Source organism: Hyaena hyaena, unplaced genomic scaffold (assembly GCF_003009895.1).
Source record: "Hyaena hyaena isolate Hyena2069 unplaced genomic scaffold, ASM300989v1 scaffold_102, whole genome shotgun sequence".
Lineage (NCBI taxonomy): Eukaryota > Metazoa > Chordata > Mammalia > Carnivora > Hyaenidae > Hyaena > Hyaena hyaena.
The window spans coordinates 3,674,071-3,681,441 of record NW_024080734.1 but is presented as its reverse complement, the minus strand read 5'-3'; the positions used below and the strand labels follow the sequence as shown (position 1 = coordinate 3,681,441).

The following is a 7,371-nucleotide window of genomic DNA, read 5'->3' as shown; positions in this document are numbered from 1 at the left end:
TGAGGGTTTCAATGAAATCACATTTTCAGATACACACACTAGGCGGTCAACAGATGGTAGGTGTTATTATCAGAGAGACATAAAAATATCTTCATGTCAGGTTGGTGTGGGGATGAAATCAGATAAGGTATCTCCACTCTTAAGAGAGCTCTGAACCTACGTCTGAGTGACGTTTTAGCAAGCGGTGGAGACTGCTTTCTCCTCCAACCCCTAGATCGTGAGGTGAGTGGTTCTGATTTCCCTGGGTGCTGGTTACTGAGGCTAAACACACACACACAATGAATGCCTGCATGACGTCCGTTCATTCCATTCCACAAATATTTCCTTTATCGTGCATGTTACCGGCCCAGCCTGTGCAGAGGTACTGAAGAACAAAACGAAGATAAATACTCCCATTTTTCTGTTGTTTGTAGCCATTGCTCTGTACCAGGCACTAAACTAAAGGCTTTCTATGTACTGAATTCCCAGAACATCTCTTTCGGGTTAGTACTCTTCCAGTCTCGGTTTTATGGACGGGGAAACCGAGGTTCTGAAAGATTAAATGCACAGAGCAGGTAGGTACTATTGCATGGGGGGAAGGTGGGGTAGAGTCCAGGCTCCATCCCAGGTCTGATTCTAACAAAGATTCTGACACTACTGTGGACAAGGTCCCAGAGGAAGAAAAGCTCTCATTTGGAGACTGAAACTTATTTAGGCACAAAGATGTATAAACCACACAAGGCAGTGAGACGACTAAATGCTAAAGGAGAGGTTGGTCATCAGAGTTACAGCAGTGCTGGGCTGGAAGGGGATCCCATAGAGGCTTCCTCGATGGCAGGAGTGGGGCGAGGAATAGCACTAGACCTTGGGACAGGAGATGGAGCAAGTCGCTGAGAAGGCAGGTGAGCAGAGGCACAGACGACATGACCAGGTATGGGCAAGGTTCAGCAAGAGGCCAGCTGGCCAATCCCGGGTGTGTTTTGGAGAGCGAAAGAAGCAATATCCAGCTGGCAAAATCTGGCCCAGTTAGGCTGTCACTTATTTTCCAGAATGATAAATTCCTTGGTCGAGCTATGTGATTTTTAGCCTTGGCACATCACCACCTTAGAGGATCCCTACCCATCACACGTTGGGCCTGGTCAGCAGTGCTCCAAGAGGTACCTACCGATTGTCAGAGAGAAAGGCTTCTGCCGATTAAGTGGGCATGACCTGTCTTGCCCAATGGCCTCAACCTTAAGTCTCCCGGATAAGGAGATAATGATATTCTTTTTGCTTCAGAGGATTCTCCTAAGGAGGCCGCACACTAGGGGTCATTAAAGCAAATTCAGAGACAGTACAACTTTTCTTCAAGTCCATCTGGCCGTACATATCCAGAGGATTAAAACCATGCATGCTTTGATCCCATGGTTTTTCACCAGCAGGAATTAATCCTAGGGAAACGATCAGGAAGGGGTGCAAAGCCTCCTTATGTGTGTACAAGAACGGCTGCTGTAATATTACATACAAATGCACCAACGAGAGATGCCCCGGCTGATCAATAACAGGGGCTTGGTTAAAAGCTATACATCCATACAACGACACCACCATTAAAGTCGTTGCTGTCACATTGTAGCAAGTGAAAAAAATCAAATGGCGAAACATTGATCTAGTATGATGTAGCTTGGAAGTATATTAACCTAATCCATTCGCTTATAATCTTTAATGTACTGTGTACGGGGCAATATTCTGGGCACCGGGGACACAGAAGGGAACAAATCCAGCGGCTTCCTTGGGGGAAGCCAAGGAACAAACGAGACGATTTCCAGGAGTGTGCGGCACCATGAAGAGGATATAAGATGGGCTGATTTGGAGTGAGTGACGAGGAGGGGCACATTCCTATCGTGACTTGTATGTTGAAAAACATCCATTCGTGAGTATCGAGGGAAGAGCATTTCAGACAGAGGGACAAAAGCGCCGAGGCCTGATGCAACTGCAATTTAAGGGGGGAGAAAGGAAAGAGACATAGGGCATGAGTGCAAGGGAAGAGGTGGGAGAGAGGCTGGCGCAGGCCAGAAAATGCAGGGATAAAAGCCAAGGTGAGGTGTTTATAAGGAGTTTGGACCTTACCCCACCTTCGGTGGGAGGCTTCTAGATTTTAAGTCAGGCAATGATTACGCTTACATTTATTTTATATTTATGAACCAGAATGAAATACACCAGGGGGTTAATAGAGATCCCCAATGGGCAGTGGGGGGACAAACAATTCTCGCTTATTTCTGTGTGCTGTTCTGTAATTCCCAAACTCTCATAATTAGAAAAAACACAATGATTTCTATTTTTAAATAACTCGCCAGAGAGCAATGAGAACCGATGGTGACCACTAACGCGGAGTTTCGGCGTGAAAAGTCCTTTGCCTCCACGGTCTCGTTGGATTTTCCCAATAACCCTGCGAGTTGAATCCGATCATTTTAATTAGCTCCATTTTGTAGGTGAGGGAGCTGAGGCTGGGAGGGGTGAAGAGGCTCTGGCCGAAGACGGTATAACTGAGGCCAGAATAGAAGTTCGGTGGGCCTTGCCCAGGCTTCCTGATTTTGCAGAGAGCCGGGCCTGTGGGCTGGTCTGGTTTAGATTCAGCTGGAAATCCAGAAGCCCCAGGGAGAAGTCCATAGGATGACTTCCCTGCTTGAGGGAGAGCAGGGATGGACTCAGCCCCCAAGAGCACGTGTGCAAGACAAGACGCCTTCCCTACTGACAGGTGCTCCGTAAGCATTTGTTGAATGAACGAAATAACTGGCTTTCGGGAAAACACCGCTCTTGGGCGGTGGTTCAGCTGACTTTACAACTCAGTAGCTGTGTGATCTGAGGTTAATTATGCTCCCTGGCAAGCCCGAGCCCTCCTCTGTAAAATGGAGATCAGGTTTATGGTCCCTCACCCCCGTGAAGAATAAGAGTGAGGGGCATGCTTGGAGCCAGGCTGCCTGGGCTCGAAGCTGCTTCTACCTTTTTCTAGCTGTGACCTTGTAGAACTACCCGGTCTCTTACGACCTCAGTTTTCTCATCGATCAAGTGGGGGTGATGCTACTGACTCCCAAGGATGTGGTGAGGATGAAACGAACGGATAAAGTGCCCTGAAGAGGTCTTGGCACCCGGAGGTGCTCCTCCAATGTCGGCTGTTAGTATGAGCATCGCAGGCCTGGTGAAAGCACCCGAGCAGCTTTCAGAAGCATATGGAGAGCTTAGCACCGGGTCCCAATCCACAGCGGCTTCTGGCTCCTGCCCTTCTCCCACGAGCCCTGCCATTATTGCCACATCTGTAGTTTTTCACAGGAAACACGCATAAATTCGCTGCACATCTTCTTGTTCAGAAAGGAGACGCCCTTCCCCACCAGGAGGGGCCTCTGTCACATGGAACAATAGATCTCTTCCCTTTGACCTCTGGCTTCTGTCTGTCCAAGGTCATGTGAGGAATCTCCAATGCCCAATGCCTTTCCCAATGTCTCTGTTTCTGATTCAGTCAGGAGCCACCTGTTACGTGTCGGGCTTGACGTTGGCTTTGGTGAGTGGTCCTGGAGTTGCCGCACCTCTGACCTCCACCGCGGTTCTCAAACTTCAGTCGTGGGGGGACCAAGGGTAATTGTGCCGCAGCCGCAGGCTGCTGCGGTCTAGCCTTTCCCTCATTATTTTTCGTTAACGTGTCTCACATTCCAAACTTAAATACGCTTGTTCCAAAGGGAAATGTATTCATTACCATAAATGGAAAGCCAATACCACCTGCCACTAAAAGGAGCTATCCATAAAAAGAAATACCGTGGAAATAAAGCAATATTATTGAATTCTGGGGGGGGGGGGTCAGGGTGGCCCATTGAGGACTCTGGGCTCAAGGCCTGTTTGATTTCCATTTAAAAGGGAGAAGCGTTAAAGTTTCAGAAGGGTGTTAAAGACCTGTTAGTGCCGAAGTGAGATTGCCTTCGAGGTGTGATAAAAAGGATGGAAAGAGAATTCAGAGAGAAAAATTCTCTAACCTCGGGATTTCATGTTTTTCTTTCCTTGTTTGTTCACCTTCCAGAACTTTCTCTTGTCTGCCAGGAACAAGGGGCCCCCTTTGACGTGATTCAGTTCTTTATTGAGAAAAGCTAAGGAGAGGGCCGCCTACCCTCTGCATCTCACTTACTACATTTTAGGAACTTTCTTTCCCCTCTTTGAATGGAGGGAGCTGGACTGGAGAAACGCCCTTCTCAGAGGATGTCCAGGCCCTAAGAGCCTGTGCGGCCTTATCTGAAGGTGCACGCAGCTGCGCATCGATGTTTTCTCACCTGCCAATGGGGCGGCATCCACCCAGCCTCGCAGCGTGGTTTGGGACCCTAGATCTCCACTAGGAGCGGAGCTGGGGGATTCATCACATGCCCACAAATAAATTCACGTTTCCTGGGGGTGGATTTGCTGCTTGTTGAGTCGAGCAGATGGCTGTGTGCTGGAGCTGAGAAAGGAGGTAGCCAAAACCCCGCTCTGCCGAGCCTAGACCCCGGGAAGAAACGAGCAAACAGCTCCCCGACTTTGGGCTCCGTCCCTCCTGTTCAGCAGACCTGCAGATGTCTCCTTTCCCAGAGAGGGAGGTGAGGGTGTTGGGGGGAGCCGCTGAAGCATCACCCCTAAATCATTCCTGTTTTCAGGTCTCCTCCCTGCCTCCAAATCAGCCGGGATCTGCTGCACCTGCACAGTATCCAGATTTCTGAACCCAACATTCAAGACCCTCTCCAGTCGAGTCCAGTGTACGTTTCCAGTCCTGGCTTCCAGGACACCCCTCCCTGAACCCCTTGCTTCTGACAAGCTAGTTACGGGGCACACAGTAGGCGTGAAGAAATGCTGAATGGAAGAACATGCCTTCTGCTGGGCTAAATCTACAGTTCTTTTCGACATGCATTTCTTGAGTGTCAGGGAAAATGATGCTCTTGGGCTTCTTATATGCCAGGCCCTGGTGCGGGGGGTGGGGGGGGCACCATCTTGAGTTTCTGGGGATTTTTCTGGTTTGAGCCCTGGAAGTAGGTCCATGTCCCAGGAACCCTTCCCACCCAACGACAAAGGCAAATCAGGAAGGTTGGCCACCTTACGAGGGTAGGTCCCATATACTCTATCTTCACAGGGCTTCCAGCATGGTGGGGGGAGGATGGCATGAAGCAAATGATCGCACAAAGAAGTGAATAGTTACAAACCCTGGCAAGTGCAAAGGAGAAGCCAGCCCCGAGCTTTTTCCATGAGGAAAAGCCGCCTCTTCTCTCGACCCTGGAGAGGCTCCTGGTTGCTAGGAGAGAGAGGGACATACAGCTTATTTAATATAAAGCGGTGAGTGCAGTGAATCAGAAATCAACACTCCCTTTTCCCTGTCCACATGGCACTGTTTCTATTTTAATTGGGGTTTCAAGCATCGGAAACCCACTGCGGCGAACTAAATGGATATATATTGAAAGGGCGTAAGAAGGAAAAGCTGAGAAACCCAGCCCTTGGAAGGGAGAGAAACAATCGTGTCTTAGGTTGTTGAGAGAGTAGAAAATAATGCCAGAACAAAGGAACGTGCCTTGTTCCATTTTCTTTAGAAAAATGGACTCCAGCCATCCTCTGCCCTAGGGTTTCTCTGCCCAGTATTCTAATTCCAGGAAGAAAGAATCTGATAGCCAAGCTTGGGTCTCATGCCAGCCCCCTGGGGGTGGGGTCCCAAGATTAGAAATTCCACGAAAATTGTGTGCTGTGGGGCACTGGGGCAGGATGGTGGCTGCTGCGAGATGGAAGGGCTGGGATGCTGAGATGGCAGAAGGCCTCAGTTGTCCCTACTGCTCCTCCAGAAGTGGCCCGGAACCCCCACACCGTGGTCATCGCCTTTGAAGAACCTCGCTGCTTGCCTTCTGACCGGAATATTCTGTTACCGTGGGCAGCCTGGTGCTGGCAGCTGCCTTTCCGGACCCAAGTGTGTTGTCCAGCCGCCCTGACTGTGGTCACCTTGGAGCATGCGCCGTGCCCTCGGGCACGGCTAGTACAGCCCTCCTACAGACCGAAAACTCTGTAAGTGTGCTGAGTGCTCTCTAGACAGTTTTAACGAGCCGTGAGGATCCGGCCCTCCTTGCCCTGGCCTCACGCCACTCCAGACAAACCCAGCTCCTTCCTGTTTCTCAAACACGCCGCCTGCCTTTTTGCTATTCCTTCCGCCCAATGCCATTGCCTTGCTGAGCTCATGACTCAGTGATTCTCAACCAGGGGTGGGTTTGCCCTTCAGGGACATTTCGCAGCATCCCACTAGAGAGTGGCTACTACTGGCATTTCGTGGGTGGACCTGGAGATGCTGCTAAACAGCCTCCCACGCACAGGATAGGCTCCATAACCCTTATGAGGGCCACACGGCCATGGTGCTAAGGCTGAGAAACCCAAAGCACGACTGAACGCCCACACCTCCACTCAGAGGCCATCCCTGATCATCACCCGTTTCTTCCTCTCATGCCCACTATTGTATTTTCTTTGTGGCATTTTACCACCACCTTCAACAACTGTGTTTGTTTGTGCTTCTACTAGATGTTCAGCCCTGCGAGAGAGGACCCCTGCGGGCCATGTTCTCTGCTGGCTGCCCGGCACGGAGAGCCGCGCCTGGCACACTATGGGCTGCTCGGTACAAATGTGTCACATACAGGCTTAATAAAGGAGAGTGCCCTGGACACCTCACCTGTCAGAGGTCAGAACACTGAGCTGGGAGCTTGGATCCTCTCAGGCTGGCCTTCTTCGTGTGTCGGTAACCAGTTCCCCCAGCCAGTTCAATTCAGCGTCTGCTGTGTGTGGGCTGCACGGCCTTGGGCAAATTTCTTAAGCCTTCTGGACCTCCATTTCTGCATCTGTAAAGTGGGGCTGTTATTTTTAGCCCCTTCTTTGCAGAGATGTAACGGGGATGAGATAAATAAGTACACACACACACACACACACACACACACAAAACCACTTAAGAAAATGCCTGATTCTGAAGAACCTTGGCAAAGGTCATGTTGCATCACGATCACCATCACCACCAGGGTCTGGCTGCGGTAGGCGGTGAGGACGACAGAATGGGCTCCGGGGCGCTACCAGAGGGCAGGGGATTAATACAGCTTGCAGGTCCAAAGCTATCCCCATTTGGTTTCGCCGGTTCTTGCTCCATCCATGAAACAAACCGGATGAAGCCTTTATCCATCTCTTGTGTTGAGAAGGAGGCTAGCAGGGAACGTGGATTTAATGTAGCAGATGGTGCTGTCCTTAAATTATGAAACCAAAGAAGGAAATTAAAGGGGTCCCTTGCAACTGCTATGGGCCAGCAAGGGTAGAAGGTGGCAACGGGGACCGGGGACGGGGGTGCCTAAAGGAAGACAGAGGAGGTATTTTTATCAACCGGGCAATGGCTAT

At 50.3% G+C, this 7,371-nt stretch overlaps 1 long non-coding RNA gene across 2 annotated transcripts; it reads left to right on the top strand.

Annotated features, from left to right (window-relative positions):
* Positions 1-1,700: 1,700 nt before the first annotated feature.
* On the top strand, positions 1,701-6,656 carry LOC120234104. Of its 2 annotated transcripts, none has more exons than XR_005528989.1 (5): positions 1,701-1,888; positions 4,629-4,727; positions 5,099-5,298; positions 5,796-6,012; positions 6,517-6,656. It is a non-coding gene; the product is annotated as an uncharacterized LOC120234104 (long non-coding RNA). The 2 variants fall into 2 exon arrangements; XR_005528988.1 differs by lacking the exon at positions 1,701-1,888 and adding an exon at positions 2,444-4,239.
* Positions 6,657-7,371: the final 715 nt, after the last annotated feature.